At 44.3% G+C, this 18977-nt stretch overlaps 1 non-coding gene across 1 annotated transcript; it reads right to left on the bottom strand.

The window, feature by feature from the left end:
- Window positions 1-15620: 15620 nt before the first annotated feature.
- On the bottom strand, window positions 15621-15695 carry Trnas-cga. The gene has a single exon. It is a non-coding gene; the product is annotated as a tRNA-Ser (tRNA).
- Between the last annotated feature and the right edge of the window lie 3282 nt (window positions 15696-18977).

The following is an 18977-nucleotide window of genomic DNA, read 5'->3' as shown; positions in this document are numbered from 1 at the left end:
AGGCGTTCTCGGCTTCGTAAGTTGCAGAAGTCAGCGATAAGTAAGGAGATCGATTTCGATACGATTCAACATCAAAAATAGCAATAGTCCTTGCACGTTACACAAGTGAATTTAAGTGAATTGTAAGCAATCAACATATAAAAAAAACTGCAACACATTCATATCATTAATTTGAAATACCACATGTTTGTTTAAGTCATCAGTCTGCTGACTGGTTTGATGCGGCTTGCCACGAATTCGTCTCCTGTGCCAATCATTTCATCTCAGAGAAACAGTTGCAAACCTATGTCCTCAATTATTTGCTGCTGATATTACAATATATGTCTTCCTTTACATTTTTTACCTTCTACAGCTCCCTCTAGTACTATGGGAGTTATTCCCTGATGTCTTAATAGATGTCTTGCTCCTTCTTCTTGTCATTGTTTTCCATATGTTTCTTTTCTCGTCGATTCTTCGGAGAACCTCCTCATTCCTTAGCTTATAAGTTCACATAGAGTAATGATAAAGAAGAAACTCGCACTTCTGAAAACCTGCGTCTTAATGATTACAAAGGTGAACGAAATGTCAGGTCAGTTGTTTAAAGAAGGTATAGCAGTGGAAATAGGACGGATGATTGGAGACTCATGCAGAAAGTAGGAAGATGCAGAGGAGAATGTGGTTACACAGTTGACCCATTTCTCTCATCGTCTTTCATTAATTAGTACCAAATATAATGCATTGCAATTTCTGGATTTAGAGCTTAACTAACATTGCATTTGTCTTTCACGCCCAGCAGCATTTATTGGTCTAGAGAAATGAATGCAATGGACAGATATGTAACATTAACTGAATTCATTGTCGGTGCTTAACAAAACATGACAAAAAATACTCGAAGGACAGCACTTTTTTCTGATATTATTCTGTTGCACCGAAAAATAATTTGCCGGGCACAGCTCAGTAAATTGAGAAACTTTTCAAACGTAACACAAGAAACCATGGAAGTGGGCTAGACCAGAGCTGATGGGATTCTGTTGCATTCGGGGCCGGCTTCTGATGCACCAAGAACTGTTGCTACGACGCTAGGCAATTACCACATCGATGGGTAACTAGGATCCGCAGTTGGAATATCAGTGATGCAGCAGAGAGGCAGGGCCACAGCAGTGTTGGAGGCCCGATTGCTTCATATCCAAGGCATGGTCTTGCTGTGCTTCCGTGATAGAAACCGATGCTGTAGCAAAAGTAGGGCAGGCTAAGCCCTGATAAATACTTCTAACTATTGTCAAAGGAGCCGCATTCTGTCAGTTACCACTCCCTAAAGTTACCTGCGACGGTATACAAGTGTATGAGGCCACATGGATCCACCAGACACCATACCTGGACTGCGATTGCTAACTGCGCCACTGCTAATGGCGCTAAGTCCGATGCTGTGGACTTTGCGACCTCCACCCGGCGGGCGACCTGGGGGTCTAACTCAGCTGTCGCCGGCATCGTACCATGGAGTTTTGCAGCTCAAGCCTGGTCCCTTGTCGCTGTTCAACCGCCGTCAAACGTACAAGCAGGTTCCTTGCCGCCTGCCTCTGCTCGTGTGGACAGTTGTAGCTGCTTCACCCTGGGTAATCTTTTGGACCTTGCCGTTGGTGGGGAGGCTTGCGTGTCTCAGTGATAGGTTTCGAGGCACCGGGAGCTTTCAGATTGATTATGTAATGGTAATACAGAGATTTAAGAATCAGATTTTAAATTGCAATTCATTTCCATCGGCAGATTTGGACTCTGACCACAGTTTATTACAACTGAAGAAACTGCAAAAAGATAGGAATATAAGGAGATGGAACTTGGATAAACTGAAAGAGCCAAAGTTGTAGAGAGTTTCAGAGGGAGCATTAGGGAACGATTGACAAGAACAGTCGAAAGGAATACAGTAGAAGAAGAATGGGTAGCTTTGAGAGATGAAATAGTGAAGGCAGTAGAGAATCAAATAGGTAAACAGACAAGGGATGGTAGACTTTTTAGGTAGCACAGGAGAGATTAAATTTAATTGGTGAAAGGAGAAAATATAAAAATTCATTAAATGAAGCAGGTTAAATGGAATACAAACACCTGAAAATGAGACTGACAGGAAATGCAAAATAGCTAATCAGGGATGGCTAGAGGGTAAATGTAAGGATTTAGAAGCATATATCACTAGGTGAAAGACAGATGCCACCTACAGAAAAGTAGAGAGATCTTTCAAGAGAAGAGAACCCCCTTAATGAATATCAAGAGCTCAGATGGAAAACCAATGCTAAGCAAAGAAAGGAAATCAGGAAGGTGGAAGGAGTATTTAGAGAATCTATACAAGGGAGATGTACTTGAGGGTAGTATTATGGAAATAGAAGATGACGTAGATGGGTGTGAGATGAGAGATATGTTACTGCGTGAATAATTTGACGGAGCACTAAAAGACCTAAGTCGAAACAAGGCACTGGTAGTGGACAACATGTTAGAACTAGCGATAGCCTTGGGAGAGCAAGCCATGATACACCTCTTCCATCTGCTGAGCAAGTTGTCTGAGACAGGTGAAATACCCTCAGACTTCAAGAAGAATATAATAATTCCAATTCCAAAGAAAGCAAGTGCTGACAGATGTGAAAATTACCGAACTGTCAGTTTAATAAAGTCAGGGCTGCAAAATATTAATACGAATTCTTTACAGAAGAATGTAAAAACTGGCAGAGGCCAACATCGGAGAAGATCAGTTTGGATTCCAGAGAAATACAGGAACACACGAGGCAATACTGACCCTACGACTTCTCATAGAAGATAGGTTAAGGAAAGGCAAACCTACGTTATTAGACATACGGAAAACTTTCGACAATACTGATTGGGTGAATACTCTTTTCCAAATTCTAAAGGTGGCAGGTATAAATTACGGGGAGCGAAAGGATATTTAGAATTTGTACAGAAACCAGATGGCAGTTATAAGAGTTGAGGGGCATGAAATGGCAAGTGGTTGAGAATCGAGTAAGATAGGGTTTAAGCCTAGTCGAGGGTCATGAAAGGGCAAGAGGTTGTGAAGGGTGTGAGACACCGTTGTAGCCTATCTTCGATGTTATTCGATCTATATATTGAGCAAGCAGTAAAGGAAACAAATGAAAATTTGGAGTAGGAATCGAAGTCCAAGGAGAAGAAACAAAAACTCTGAGGTCTGCCGAGAACATTGTAATTCTGTCAGAGACAGCAAAGGACTTGGAAGAGCAGCTGAACTGAATGGACGGTGTCTTGAAAGGAGGATATAAGATGAACGTCGACAAAAGCGAAACAATGATAACGGAATGTAGTCGAGTTAAATAGGGCAATGGTGAGGGAATTAGATTAGGAAATGAGACCTTTAAATTAGTAGATGAGTTTTGGTGATTGAGCAAAAAAGTAACTGGCGATGTTCGAATTAGAGAGGATATAAAATATAGACTGGCAATGGTAAGAAAGGTGTTCCTGAAGTGGAGAATTTAGTTGGCATCGAGTATAGATTTAAGTGTCAGGAAGTCTTTTCTGAATGTATTTCTACGGAGTGAAGCCATGGCATGGAAGTGAAACATGGACGATAAACAATTTAGATAAGAAGAAAAGATAAGCTTTTTAAATGTGGTGCTACAAAAGAATGCTGAAGACTAAATGGGTAGATCACATAACTAAGGAGTAGGTTCTGAACAGAACTGGGGAGAAAAAAAAATTGTGGTACAACCTGAATAGAAGAAGTGATCGGTCGGTAGGACACATTTCGAGACATCAAGGGATCACAAATTTAGTACTGGAAGGAAACGTGGGGATAAAAATAGAGGGAGACCAAGAAAGGAATACAGAACGCATGTTCAGAAAGATGTAGGTTGCAGAAGTTACTCGGAGTTGAAGAGGCTTGCACAGGACAGAGTAGCATGAAGAGCTGCATGAAACCAATCTTCGGACTGAAGACAACAAAAATAGGTAATCTCTACTCTACATCACGAGCGGCCGCTCGCTGTTGCGGTCTCAGTCCCATCAGATAAAGGCCCAAGAGAAATACGGGCCCTGCAACGAACTTGTGATGTCACACTAGTCGCTTTGGCTTCCGTACTTCGAGAACTCTCGTCTCCGTACAGGGCCCGTGGGAAAACAATATTTCAGTGAAACAGTTCTCACTAAGGGTCTTAACTTTTTCATGTGCTGTCGTGAGCTTGCATGCATTTAAACGCACAGTTAAGGATTATCCAACTCGTCTGAAATAGCTACTCGTTCCCAGCTGCTGTCATTCGTAAGACTCGCATTGTTACGTGCTGTGACGTACGTGCCGCGGCTTGTCTTTCTCGTGTGCCTCGCTTCAGAACAGCTGCCGCCATCATTACCGAATGGCAGACACTGCGAGCCGCCGGGCCGGTGTCGAACGCTCCTCGTCGCACGTCGTATACAGCTCGCGTCTTGGGGGCGTTGGCCTCTAGCAAACCGCCCCCCACCACCAATCATAGTGACCTACCACCTCGATCTGTATAAATCACGTATTATTTATTGGATCGCGCATCAGCTTTCGACTTTTTCAGCCAACAGCATGCGACAAGTGAATGCTACAACAACAGAGAAATGGACACATATCCATTGATGCAGATACAGAATTACATAAAATTATGAGATAAAGAGATTTACCAAAGAAAATATTAATTTTTGTTATATAACTAAATCATCGCATTTCGCAAAGAAATATGAAAATGAAGGTTGAATTTGCTGTTGCAACCATTTCCTTTGTATAACTGAAACTTAATTTAAGAGAGAAGAAAAAAGAAAACTGTGTTTGGACACCTTCTGTGTCATGTGTTCGTTGATTTCAAGTATTTCCAGCAATATAATCGTTCTGCTTGTCCTACTAGTATGGAAAACTTCGCAGCTGTGTGGCAAGGGTAGTTCTCTTCCGCAGTCTGAATCTGTTTTTCACAGTTTCCAACTTCCTTCAAGTAACGATGACATAATCAGGAAAAATTGTGGCATTTAGTTACAGTGACAGAAAAATGGCAATTAGGTTACTGGAACATGAGACAAGATAGGGATTCGGAAAGACGGATTCTACCGTTACGGAACATCCTTCAACAGAAATTTAGTATACGGTGTAGACTACCAAGTTTTACATATTGTTAAGAGGAGCATAAATATTACATTACTGAATATATCTGAAAACAATAAACATAAGCCAACTTAATTTTAAACGAACAAATAGAGTTTCCTTTTTATCCTCTGTTAAATTACTTATCAATATTATAAAAATGTCAGATTACAACTGTAATTCAGTTTTTTTACATCTTCTGTTGAATGTGACGACTTGCATACACAACGAAAGAGCAAAACTTTGCTTTGTAAATGTCTGAACCTCATTTTTTATGCTTTTCCTGTATCTGTATCAGTAACGTCTGTGTAAGTGTCACGTCATTATTGTTTGCGTTGCGACATTCTGCCGTCACTTGTCTTTGGCCTAAGAAGCCGAAGAACATCATGGAAATGTAACTTCGTTAATGGAGAAACAGGTTTTCTTATGCGGAGACAAGACATAGGTGACGTAATAGAGCTAATTGATAGCTAAATATCTGGACAGTAGATATGTTTGGAGAGCAGCATTGTATGGAAGTGAATCATGGACTATGTGGACATCGGGACAGAAGAGAGTCGATGTATTCGAGATGTGGTGCAACAGAAAGATGCTGAAAATTAGATGGACTGGTAAGATAACGGATTACGAGGTTTTCCGTAGACTCAATGACGACAGCGACACGTAGAGAACATTTACAAGAAAAAGCGACGAGATAATAGAACCTATGCGGAGACATCAGGGAAGAGCTTCCATGGTAGTAGGCGGAGCTGTAGAGGATAAAAACATTCGGGGAACGTCTTCAGTCTTCTGACTGGTCTGATCCGGCCCGCCACGAATTCCTCTCCTGCGCCAACGGTTTCATCTCAGAGTAGCACTTGCAACGTACTTCCTTAATTAATTGCTGGACATATTCCAATCTCTATTTTCCTCTGCAGTTCTTACCCTCTCCAGCTTCCAGTAGTACCACGAAAGTTATTCCCCGATGTCTTAACAGATGTCCTGTCATCATGTCCCTTCTTTGTGTCAATGTTTTCCACATATTCCTTTCCTCGCCGATACTGCGGTGAATCTCCTCATTCCTTACCTTCTCAGTCCACCTAAGTTTCAACATTATTCTGTAGCACCACGTCTCAAGTGCTTGGATTCTCTTCTGTTCCAGTTTTGCGACAGTCCATGTCTCACTGCCATACAATGCTGTACTCCAATCGTAAATTCTTTACAATTTCTTCCTCAAATGAAGAACTATGTTTTTTACTACTAGACTTCTTTTGGCCAGGGGTGCCCCTTTTGACAGTGCAAGTTTGCTTCTTATGTCTTTCTTGCTCTGTCCGTCACGGGTTACTTTGCTGCTTAGCTTAGGTATGAGAATTCCTTCTTCAACTTCGTCATCGCAAATTATGATGTTAAGTTTGTCCCCGTTCTCATTTCTGCTACTTCTCAGTACTTTCTTCTTTCTTTGATTTGCCGGCAGGGGTGGAGGAGCGGTTTTAGGCGTTACAGTCTGGAACCGCGAGACCGCTACGGTCGCAGGTTCGAATCCTGCCTCGGGCATGGATGTGTCTGGTGTCGTTAGGGTAGTTAGGTTTAAGTAGTTCTAAGTTCTAGGGGACTGATGACCTCATAAGTTAAATCCCATAGTGCTCAGAGCGATTTGAACCATTTTTTTCTTTGATTTACTGTCAATCCATATTCTTTATTCATTAGACTGTTCATTGTATTCAACAAAATGGTTCCTTTGGAAGGATACGGCCGACTTTGTTCCCCCTCGTTACCCAAACTGAACATGTGCTCCGTCTCTAATGATCTCCAACGGGACCATCTGAGGATAGCGATTCATCAACTAATCTTGTCAGTGATATCCTTTCACCTTTAATTTTAATACCACTACTGAACCTTTCTTTTATTTCCGTCATTGTTTCGTCTAAGTATAGAATGAACACTAGGGCGAAAGACTACATCCCTGTCTTACACTCTTTTTAACCCGAGCACTTCGTTCTTGATCTTCCACTCTTATTGCTCCGACTTGGTTCTTCTGCTTATTGTATACCATTCCCTATATCTGACCCCTAGTTTCCCAGAATTTCGAACATCCTGCACCAACTGACATTGTCGAGCGGTTTTACCAGGTCAACATATGTTATGAACGTGTCTCGACCTTTCTCCAGTTTTTATTTCATTATCAACCGCAACGTCAGAACTGTCTCTCTGGTGTCTCTCTGATGACCGTGCAGTTGAGCGCCCCACAAACCAAACATGATCATCATCATGTCTCTCTGGTGACTTTACCTTTCCTAAGGCCAAACTGATCGTCATCTAACAGATCTTCAATTTTCTTTTCCATTCTTCTGTACTAGAACGTACACAATACATGATCGACACGTTGTGTGGAAGCGCTACTCTGTGATGAACGGATTGGCACTGGTGACAAATTCGGGGCGGCGCGGGTCGCCGCATCAAACCATTCAGAAAACTGACATACGCCACGAGATGCCCGTTGTAGGCGTAACATGTAGCGAGTGGTCATCGTTGTGTCACAATACAATATGTAGGGAATTGAAATACTTTCACACCATTTTTCAATGGTGCTGCAGTTTACTCACTTGGTAATGTAAGACAGATGAGACAGATGGACGGGTTATGCATACAGGGTGAAACGTATTTAAACCGACAAACTCTGGGAGGTTGTAGGGGACGTCAAAACAAATATTTTTTCCTAATGTCATTTTTTCCTATGAGGATTATTTAAACCGGTGGAGGCCTATTACGCTCTTCAGTTGTTAGACGCCGTATTACGATCTTCAGTTGTTGGCAACTGCTGTCCACCAGTGTAGTAGTGCATTGTCTCTGTTTATTAATGGAGAGATACACCTGGAGTGAGTACTCTTATATGGTTGGAGCGAATTACGTAGCGCACCACAACGGACGAGCTGCACAGCGGGTTTATCAACAACAATATCCTAATTGCCCTATCCCGCATCAAACGACCTTTGCTGCTGTGTACCAACGTCTGCGTGAGACCGGGTCATTTAGTAGATAACCTGGACAGGGACGCGGTCGCACGGTAAGGACGCTGCAATTTGAGGAAGCTGTCTTGCAGCATGTGGAGCGGGATCCCTCAATCAGCACTCGTGCAGTTGCACGTAACATGGGGACGAATCAGACGAATGAAAGAACAGTCCTTCGAGAGCAATTGCTACGTCCATTTCACTTACAGCATGTACACAACCTGGAACAAGTTGATTATCCACCCAGAGCACAGTTTTCGCAGTGGTACCAGGAAATGCATCCTACATTTTCATCTCCTGTGTTGTTTACCGATGAAGCAACGTTCGGGGGTGATGGAGTCTTTAACATGCACAATTCGCATGTTTGGAGTGAGGATAACCCACGTGCCACAGTTAGTAGCGCTCGTCAAGTGCGGCTCTTCGTTAATGTGCGGGTCAGTGTTGTTGGTGACTGTTTAATTGTGCCGTATCTGCTACCTAGGCCATTAAATGGCAGGCACTATTACAATTTTATCGTCAGAGCATTGCCAGAATTTCTGGAAGACGTCCTGCTCCCTGCAAGACAACTCACGTGTTTCCAACATGACGGGGCGCCGGCACATTTCAGTCGTTGTGTGCGTCGATTCCTGGACCGACAGTTCCCAGAGACGTGGGTTGGCAGAGGTGGTCCTGTACCATGGCCTGCTCGATCCTCAGATATATCCCCTCGGGACTTTTTTGTGTGGGGAGAGATGCGCAACCTTGTTTACGCAACTGCTGTTGCATCAGAAGAGGATCTGGTTGCCTGGATAGTAGCAGCAGCAGGAACAATTAAAGATACTCCTGGGTTTCTTGCTCGTGTCAGACAGAAGATGATCCGACCGTGTAACCTTTGTTTACGTGTCAATGGAGGCATTTCTGAAAATCTACTGTAATTGATATTGGGTTGTGTTAATGTGTTGCTCTTGGTCATAAAAAAATGGAAAAGTGTTTGTTGGTTTAATTAATTTGCCGCCAGAGAAATCTTCCTCTACCGGTTTAAATACTCATCATAGGAAAAATGACATTAGGGAAAAATATTTGTTTTGATGTCCCCTACAACCTCCCAGAGTTTGTGGGTTTAAATACTTTTCACCCTGTATAAAGGAAGTCGAGACGATGGCACGAAAACACTTACTTAGTCGACTAACCGGTTGCAGGCACGGCAGCACGAGTGGGGAGCGTGCCGCAGTGTAGAGGTGTGGCGGTTGGCGGCCGCGGTTCGGCTGTTGGCCGCTGCCCGCCGCTGTGTTAACGGCCGATACGGAGGCCGGACCGGCAGCGGGCTATCGGCCACCTGGAGCCGTTATCACCGGCCGTTAATAGCCGCGCCCTGCGCGCCGCCCATCAGCCATTGTGGCTGCGGGGGTGGCGGCAGCCATCGCGCTTACCCCTGACCCCTCGCCTCACTGCGGCCGCTTGTAGGGCGTGTCCGAAAGTGCTCTCCGCGGAGGTTATTTCACGCTTCATTGTAACGTTGTCGGGTGCTCACACTTGAGATGTGTCAACCGAGAGGATAAAGGCATGTAACAAGAAGCAGGAGTACTGCCTCAGGGGGCAAAGTGACCGTCTGCTAACGAAAGTGCATTATTGTATTTTTCAGGCTCGGATTCTACAAATCTGCTCACGGATACAATATTAGTCGCCGCTAGAGAATTACAAGCATCATTTCTTACTGTGTGGTTGTGGATTCGGTTAGGAAGGCAGTCCACACGGTTGTGCAGGTATTCGCATCCAGTTTAAGCCACTCGCTGACGATTTGATCGCACAGTTCCACACAAATTGGCGGTGCTGATGTCGAAGTTTTTTGCGCTGTGTCCGACATGTCCTACAGATTTTCTATCGACTACAAGTCAGGTGATTTTGCAAGCCAGTCGAAATGTAATTGGTTGGGGAAGTGTTCAGGAAACCAGTTACATGTTCTTCCAGCCCGATGAACTTTGCTGTCGTCGTTGTATCAATGGCCACTTGCGCCGAGACCCACTCAAAATGATTGTTGCACGCAGTACCTATCACAACCTTCTATCGCAAACCGGGTTGGATGGATCTTCGTTCACTGCCTGCAGCAATTCCTGTCGGGTTTGAAAGTATTTTGATTCATAAGTCGTGAAACGCATCTCCGGTCTGTCTCAGTCGGGATCTTTTTCCGACCACAATAAAATGGTTCAAAAGGATCTGAGCACTATGGGACTTAACGTCTGAGGTCATAATTCCCCTAGAACTTAGAACTACTTAAACCCACTAACCTAAGGACATCACTCACATTCATGCCCGAGGCAGGATTCGAACCTGCGACCGTAGCGGTCGGGCGGTTCCAGACTGAAGTGCCTAGAACCGCTCGGCCACTCCGGCCGGCCAGTTTTCCGACCACAATTCTGACGTCGCGTCTTGTGGTCACGTGTGTTATGCCATTGCTTGTAGACACGCTGAACAGTTCACGGTGAAACACCAACAAATCCGGCAAACTCACGCACAGTATGGTCAAGGGCATGGCCAAACACGATTGCTAGTTATTGCCACTCTGTCACGTCCTTACGGTTACCCAAGTTTATCCACAATGTCCAAATGATTCAAATGGTTCTAAGCACTATGGGACTTAACATCTGAGGTCATCAGTCCCCTAGACTTAGAACTACTCGAACCTAACGACTGGAAGGAAGCGCAGGTCGTTCCCATTTTCAAGAAGGGTCATAAATCAGATGCGAATAATTATAGGCCTATTTCGCTTACGTCAATCTGTTGTAGAATAATGGAACATGTTTTGTGTTCTCGTATTATGACGTTCTTAGATAATACAAATCTCCTTCATCATAACCAACATGGATTCCGCAAACAGAGATCATGTGAAACTCAGCTCGCCCCATTTGCCCAAGAAATTCACAGTGCCGTAGACACTGGCGAGCAGATTGATGCCGTATTCCTGGACTTCAGGAAGGCATTTGATACGGTTCCGCACTTACGTTTAGTGAAAAAAATACGAGCTTACGGAATATCGGACCAGGTTTGTGATTGGATTCAGGATTTCCTAGAAGAAAGAACACAACATGTCATTCTTAACGGTTCAAAATCTGCAGATGTAGAGGTAATTTCGGGAGTACCGCAGGGAAGCGTGATAGGACCTTTATTGTTTACAATATACATAAATGACTTAGTTGACAACATCGGTAGCTCCGTGAGGCTATTTGCAGATGACACGGTTGTCTACAAGAAAGTAGCAACATCAGAAGACTCGTACGTACTCCAGGAGGACCTGCAGAGGATTAATACATGGTGCGACAGCTGGCAGCTTTCCCTAAACGTAGATAAATGTAATATAATGCGCATACATAGGGGCAGAAATCCATTCCAGTACGATTATGCCATAGGTGGTAAATCATTGGAAGCGGTAACGACCGTAAAATACTTAGGAGTTACTATCCGGAACGATCTGAAGTGGAATGATCACATAAAACAAATAGTGGGAAAAGCAGGCGCCAGGTTGAGATTCATAGGAAGAATTCTAAGAAAATGTGACTCATCGACGAAAGAAGTAGCTTACAAAACGCTTGTTCGTCCGATTCTTGAGTATTGCTCATCAGTATGGGACCCTTACCAGGTTGGATTAATAGAAGAGATAGACATGATCCAGCGAAAAGCAGCGCGATTCGTCATGGGGACATTTAGTCAGCGCGAGAGCGTTACGGAGATGCTGAACAAGCTCCAGTGGCGGACACTTCAAGAAAGGCGTTACGCAATACGGAGAGGTTTATTATCGAAATTACGAGAGAGCACATTCCGGGAAGAGATGGGCAACATATTACTACCGCCCACATATATCTCGCGTAATGATCACAACGAAAAGATCCGAGAAATTAGAGCAAATACGGAGACTTACAAGCAGTCGTTCTTCCCACGCACAATTCGTGAATGGAACAGGGAAGGGGGGATCAGATAGTGGTACAATAAGTACCCTCCGCCACACACCGTAAGGTGGCTCGCGGAGTATAGATGTAGATGTAGATGTAACTAACCCAAGGACATCACACACATCCGTGCCCGAGGCAGGATTCGAACCCGCGACCGTAGCAGCAGAGCGGTTCCGGACTGAAGCGCCTAGAACCTCTCGGCCACAGCGACCTGCGCACAATATCCTTTTGAAACATAAATTTGCTCACACCGGGAGGAGCCCTATTAGTCATAATGGGACTCTGCCCCTTAGATATCAAAATTCGAGAGCAGGCCGCTTGGTACTGGGCAAAAAAGGGGAACTTGGATAAAATAGAAGAAATTCTAGGGAGTAGGATTGAAAATAAAGTTGAGATCAGGTTAAGAGGGGATCAGCTGTGGCAACATTCATGGGAAAGCGAAGAAACAGGGCGCAGAACCTTTAACTTCTTACCAGATGTCAGGGAAAGAATGGGAATGACGTATTTCGAACCAACTAGGGGACTGATTCACCTTCTCACTGGCCATGGACCCTATCCGACATACTTATGTCGATTTGGGAGAAAGGCGACACCCGCGTGTGACTGTGGTGTTCCGGAGGGTACTCCTGACCATGTAGTCTACGAGTGCCCCCTTTTCAATGATGTGGCCTCTGTGTTACGAGACCAACTACCCCACAATGACACATTCAGACTGTTGAGACAACGCGACACTTTCCAGATTATCAACGAACTGGCTAACGCGGTATCACAGAAAGTCTTAAGGGACTACCTGCGAGAACCGAACTAGCACCTTACTAAGACACCTTAAATACCGATGAAGTCTAGAACCCTATTCCCAAACCGCCTGAGCGCGGAAAGGCCGACTTCTTCAGTCTAGAATCCGCCGCGCTTCGGGATTAGGGGGAGTGGGGTGCATTTATACACCGAATTAGACAACGCACCCTATCTTGACCCTAGGATAAGTTTAGTTGTAGGACCTAGTTTATAGATTCTAATTATAGGAACCTGCAGCGACTAACACCATGGCCTGCCCAGTGTCAGGGGCACGCTCATTGGGGTTAGCTCAATGAGCAAGGCCTTATAGTAGGTTTATATTTCCAGCTGACACATTTGTAACGCTGCAGGCTTTAGTGACTAGTCCATAGTTAGTTAGGTTACCACTTAGTACTTAATAACATATTACTATGCCCATTGTAGTTCCCATATAGTGCTCTAACTAACTAGTTACTAAGTCATACGTAGAATAGCTGCAATAAAATGAATAAATGTAGATGTATTACGGCCCACTAATCACATAAGGTAGTGGGCTACATTGTATGATTAATATGCATTTGGAAATAGGGCTACATTGTATGATTAATATGCATTTGGAAATAAAGATTTTTTTTTTTAATTTGCTCTGCTGGATACTGTCTTATTCTTACGTACAGGCAGGACGCGCGCAGCTGGGCATATGATTCAGTTGTGTGTGCGCACTGGGGTGAAAACGAAGAAAGCTGGGATGCTGCCATACGATGAAACGACATTATCATGACACAAGTGTTTCTCACACGCATGTGGTGACTCCAGAGGTGCACGCAGTGGGCATCCCTAACTCCATGTGTACTGCGTTATTTGAGCCGACACGCAAGTGGGCGACAACAGTATCTTTTCGAGTTAATGTCTCTGTCATTCCTGTCTTCTCTATTGCAGTCCGTTTTTGAGGGTTCTGACAACGTATTAGTTTTTGTAACAACTGCAATTTGATGTAGAACACTAACTTGTAGAGACTCTGTAGTCTCTTTCACAAGTCGGCTACATGAGTGAGTGTTACCATTCGCTGTTTGTCCATCAAACCACCATCAGTCTAACCAGCCTCCTTCAAATGGAAATTAAAATCTTGCAGACGATGTTTTGTGAGTACGTTTTGTAGATATTTTTGGCAAAATGTTCTGTGAGGTTTGTTTGATAGGGTGGTCTGAGGCTCCGCGAATTAAATGTTTGTTTCTCTTTTCATGTCACAACAAATATATACTTGGAACATATTACTGAGGTAGTTCATCTCATTTCTCAGCGGCTGAATTTTGATTATACACTCCTGGAAATTGAAATAAGAACACCGTGAATTCATTGTCCCAGGAAGGGGAAACTTTATTGACACATTCCTGGGGTCAGATACATCACATGATCACACTGACAGAACCACAGGCACATAGACATAGGCAACAGAGCATGCACAATGTCGGCACTAGTACAGTGTATATCCACCTTTCGCAGCAATGCAGGCTGCTATTCTCCCATGGAGACGATAGTAGAGATGCTGGATGTAGTCCTGTGGAACAGCTTGCCATGCTATTTCCACCTGGCGCCTCAGTTGGACCAGCGTTCGTGCTGGACGTGCAGACCGCGTGAGACGACGCTTCATCCAGTCCCAAACATGCTCAATGGGGGACAGATCCGGAGATCTTGCTGGCCAGGGTAGTTGACTTACACCTTCTAGAGCACGTTGGGTGGCACGGGATACATGCGGACGTGCATTGTCCTGTTGGAACAGCAAGTTCCCTTGCCGGTCTAGGAATGGTAGAACGATGGGTTCGATGACGGTTTGGATGTACCGTGCACTATTCAGTGTCCCCTCGACGATCACCAGTGGTGTACGGCCAGTGTAGGAGATCGCTCCCCACACCATGATGCCGGGTGTTGGCCCTGTGTGCCTCGGTCGTATGCAGTCCTGACTGTGGCGCTCACCTGCACGGCGCCAAACACGCATACGACCATCATTGGCACCAACGCAGAAGCGACTCTCATCGCTGAAGACGACACGTCTCCATTCGTCCCTCCATTCACACCTGTCGCGACACCACTGGAGGCGGGTTGCACGATGTTGGGGCGTGAGCGGAAGACGGCCTAACGGTGTGCGGGACCGTAGCCCAGCTTCATGGAGGCGGTTGCGAATGGTCCTCGCCGATACCCCAGGAGCAACAGTGTCCCTAATTTGCTGGGAAGTGGCGGTGCGGTCCCCTACGGCACTGCGTAGGATCCTACGGTCTTGGCGTGCACCCGTGCGTCGCTGCGGTCCGGTCCCAGGTCGACGGGCACGTGCACCTTCCGCCGACCACTGGCGACAACATCGATGTACTGTGGAGACCTCACGCCCCACGTGTTGAGCAATTCGGTGGTACGTCCACCCGGCCTCCCGCATGCCCACTATACGCCCTCGCTCAAAGTCCGTCAACTGCACATACCGTTCACGTCCACGCTGTCGCGGCATGCTACCAGTGTTAAAGACTGCGATGGAGCTCCGTATGCCACGGCAAACTGGCTGACACTGACGGCGGCGGTGCACAAATGCTGCGCAGCTAGCGCCATTCGACGGCCAACACCGCGGTTCCTGGTGTGCCCGCTGTGCCGTGCGTGTGATCATTGCTTGTACAGCCCTTTCGCAGTGTCCGGAGCAAGTATGGTGGGTCTGACACACCGGTGTCAATGTGTTCTTTTTTCCATTTCCAGGAGTGTAGTTTTCGATTTCGAACACTCGACTCATTTATAATTCATTTCCTTTTCTGACTGGCTACAGCAGTGTCCACATAAGTAACTTCTTGAAACTTCCTGGCAGGTTAAAACTGTATGCCCGACCGAGACTCGAACTCGGGACCTTTGCCTTTCGTGGGCAAGTGCTCTACCAACTGAGCTACCGAAGCACGACTCACGCCCGGTACTCACAGCTTTACTTCTGCCAGTACCTCGTCTCCTACCTTCCAAGCTCAGTTGGTAGAGCACTTGCCCGCGAAAGGCAAAGGTCCCGAGTTCGAGTCTCGGTCGGGCACACAGTTTTAATCTGCCAGGAATTTTCATATCAGCGCACACTCCACTGCAGAGTGAAAATCTCATTCTGGAAGTAACTTCTTAAATAAATAGATGTTTACAAATCGATTTCGGCCTCAGGAACGATTTTCTCTGAATCACAGTATGATCTCATTGCCCACAATCGAATGTTTCATTGAGCTTATGCCATGCTTTCAGTGTCCTAAGAACTTTAATTTATTATACAGTCCTTTATATGTTACGGCTTATTGCAGCAGCAACCGAAGTTGGTTTTTTGTACATGCAGCTTTGTTAAAATAAGTTCCGCAGTGTGGGACAACGTGCGGTATGTACCGTTGTGAGAGTTAAGAGTAGAATTTAGCAGCCAGTAATGTTTCTAGTTTAGCTACCTGATCACTACGGAGTATACACGCGGAATGAATTAATAAGTTGCTTGACTCTTCTTGAAACATGAACTATCGGAATTTTTGACATTAATTTTTTTCGTGACGCCCTCTCTCTGATCAGATCGTACCTGACCAAATGTGCAGCTGGTCTTTCAAGATTTTCCTCAGTAATCTCAACTAATAAAGGTAACAGATTTACTTACACTGCTCAAGGACTTGCTGAACGAAAGCTGTGAAGCATACTTAATTCTCTCAGTATTCTTACAATAAATCTATTTTTCCCACATCTAGTTTTATGTAGCCGTTACACCTCAAATCGTTCCACATAGAAGCTCCTAGATGTTCTCTGACTCTATTCACTTGTATTACATTCATTTACGTTGATGGCCATCAGACTCCCTGCATCAAGGGTCTGACGTTGCTGGAATTTGCTGGTGTTCCCTATTTACAGTACCAACGTCAGTAAAAATCCTCCTGAAATTTCAGATGTCACGCAGCAGATCATTCACACCAATGGGAAACTCTATATAAGTGACTAATTAAAAATGTGCAGTACTCGTTTCCCCATGATGACAATTCAGGTGGCGTTATCTACGCAGAAATGTTACCCGAGAAAAATGAGAACAATATCCAGTAAGATCTGGACAGAATACTAACCCGCTGCAGTTCTGCCAATTAGTTCTTCTCGAAGAGGAATGAAAATTTATACATTTCACGAAACGTAAAAAAATATCTACCGGGTTTCTGAGTCAGAAATAGCGTCAGTGCTGTCACACAATACTGACAGTTTGTGGTGGTAGAAAGTAGAACGGTCACATAAAGTCAGTTGAAGATGTAAAGCAAATGGCAAGCTTCAATTTACTGGAAGGATACTGGGAAATAGCTGTACGTCCATGAGCGATACTACTTAACAAAAAGAATGAGTATTGCTGGGCTGTCAGGTATCCATATCTGAACGAACTAACATGGGCACATAAAGCGTATATAAATAAAGGCAACGCTAATCGTCAGGGACTTCTTTCTGTCGGGGGATGGTTGTAGAGTACTGTTGCAGAAACTCGGCTAGTAGGCAGTCTGGGTGTTATATTGGGATAAGTAGCTTAGAAAAGTCTATAAAACGTTTTTAGAAAGCAAGTTTACATTATACTCCTTCATTTTATAGCCTCTAGACAGACAGTGAGGATAAATTTAATATGACTAACATAACATATTGAAGCATCCGGGAAGGCAATGAGAGGATACCTTCTTATATTTTACTGTAAAATAAAAAAATGCCCTTTAGTATGTACTTTATAATAAGTGGAAGATTACATATGCAGACGTAGGACACCACTGATGAGCGAAGCTTGGCTTTGCAGACTTAATTACTGCATCCGTTATTGGAAACTGCTGTCGGGTTTCCCGTCTTCAGAAGCTTGTTAATGTACCGTGTTTTAATTATGCAGGAAGCTCGACGTGCATTCACCACCTGTTGCGGCTGATGGCCTCTCACATTTCAATAGGGCCCGAGACAAGGAGCTTTTAATAACTTGCAGAACGGCACAGGCGTGCTCTGTTCTCGCCTCAGGGTGATCAATAGCACACAAAGACGTCGCGTGTCCGCACTGCCGTCCCACACTCCGCGTCACCGCTACGCGGGCTTTCGACAGTAAAATACATGAGTCTTGTTTCGTCACACCATATGTGCGATGCAGGTGCTGTGATGTGCTCTCGTGGTAGTGCACGTCTCGTCTGCAGAGTTATGTTACATCCATACATACAGTAGTAAAATATTTGTCGTAAATGTTGCCGTCATCTTTTCTTGACTGACGTGTTATTGTAAAGTATACTGGGGGTCGACTAAGCCTGTCTCTTGTAGCCTTGTTTGGTGGACCTGGCCACAGACAGCATTCTTCAGTATCGTAGCCCTGATAAAGGAATATCGGTAAGCACCTTTTCCGGTGTGCGGTAAAGTGTCCTCTGCTGTTTGTTAAAATCTCTGGGTCTCTGCTACTGAATTGAAATTCGTTTGATGTTACTGGCGTAAGCTGATTCGGCTTACACTTCTGGGCGTTCATTTATACCATTATGATTTTTCTACTCATAAAGTAATTTAATTTATAATTTCATGACAAATATACGTCACAACTCTACGTCAAAATATTGGCCGAAAGACAGTACAACGGGCGTTACTAACGCGACATTTGAAATAAAAGTTACGTACGATCATGCATCGTCTTTTCTGTGCTAGCTTCTTTGTAGTTCATTCAGCTTGTGCTTTCAGTCTTATTTATACACCGAATTCTAAACTCGTGATTGTACGATAAAGATAAAAGGAGCCAGTATTAAACAAATAGAGAAACGAAATGAAGTTTATGGATAGCTGTAAATAATCAAAACTAAAAAGCAACGATTTTATTGAGACGCCTTTTGAATATTCAAATAAGAAATATATACAGTTGACAATGTATAGTAAAATAGCGAATGCCTACTAATTTAGAAGAGAAGATGAAGTTGCCTTATTGTTACCTCAGTAGATTTGTGTTTGTGACACATGACTGGGTACTGCGTAACAAATCAAGTGTCTTGTTGAGTGTAGAGGAAAACTGCACCACGGATATTATTTAAGGACAGGCAGGCTGAGGGCGAAGAGTGGGACAGATTGCGCTGTGCATTTACGACAAGCCTTTAGTAAAGTGTAATTCGTGCCATTAAATTTAGTAGAGCACTAGAAGGGTTCAAAATCTTCGTTTAGTGAAACCCTAGTGAAGTCAAAAATAATACTGGCCAAACA

The sequence above is a fragment of the Schistocerca piceifrons genome, chromosome 2 (genome assembly GCF_021461385.2).
Source record: "Schistocerca piceifrons isolate TAMUIC-IGC-003096 chromosome 2, iqSchPice1.1, whole genome shotgun sequence".
NCBI lineage: Eukaryota > Metazoa > Arthropoda > Insecta > Orthoptera > Acrididae > Schistocerca > Schistocerca piceifrons.
Note: the sequence above shows the minus strand (reverse complement) of the source record. Positions and strands in the feature narration are given on the sequence as shown.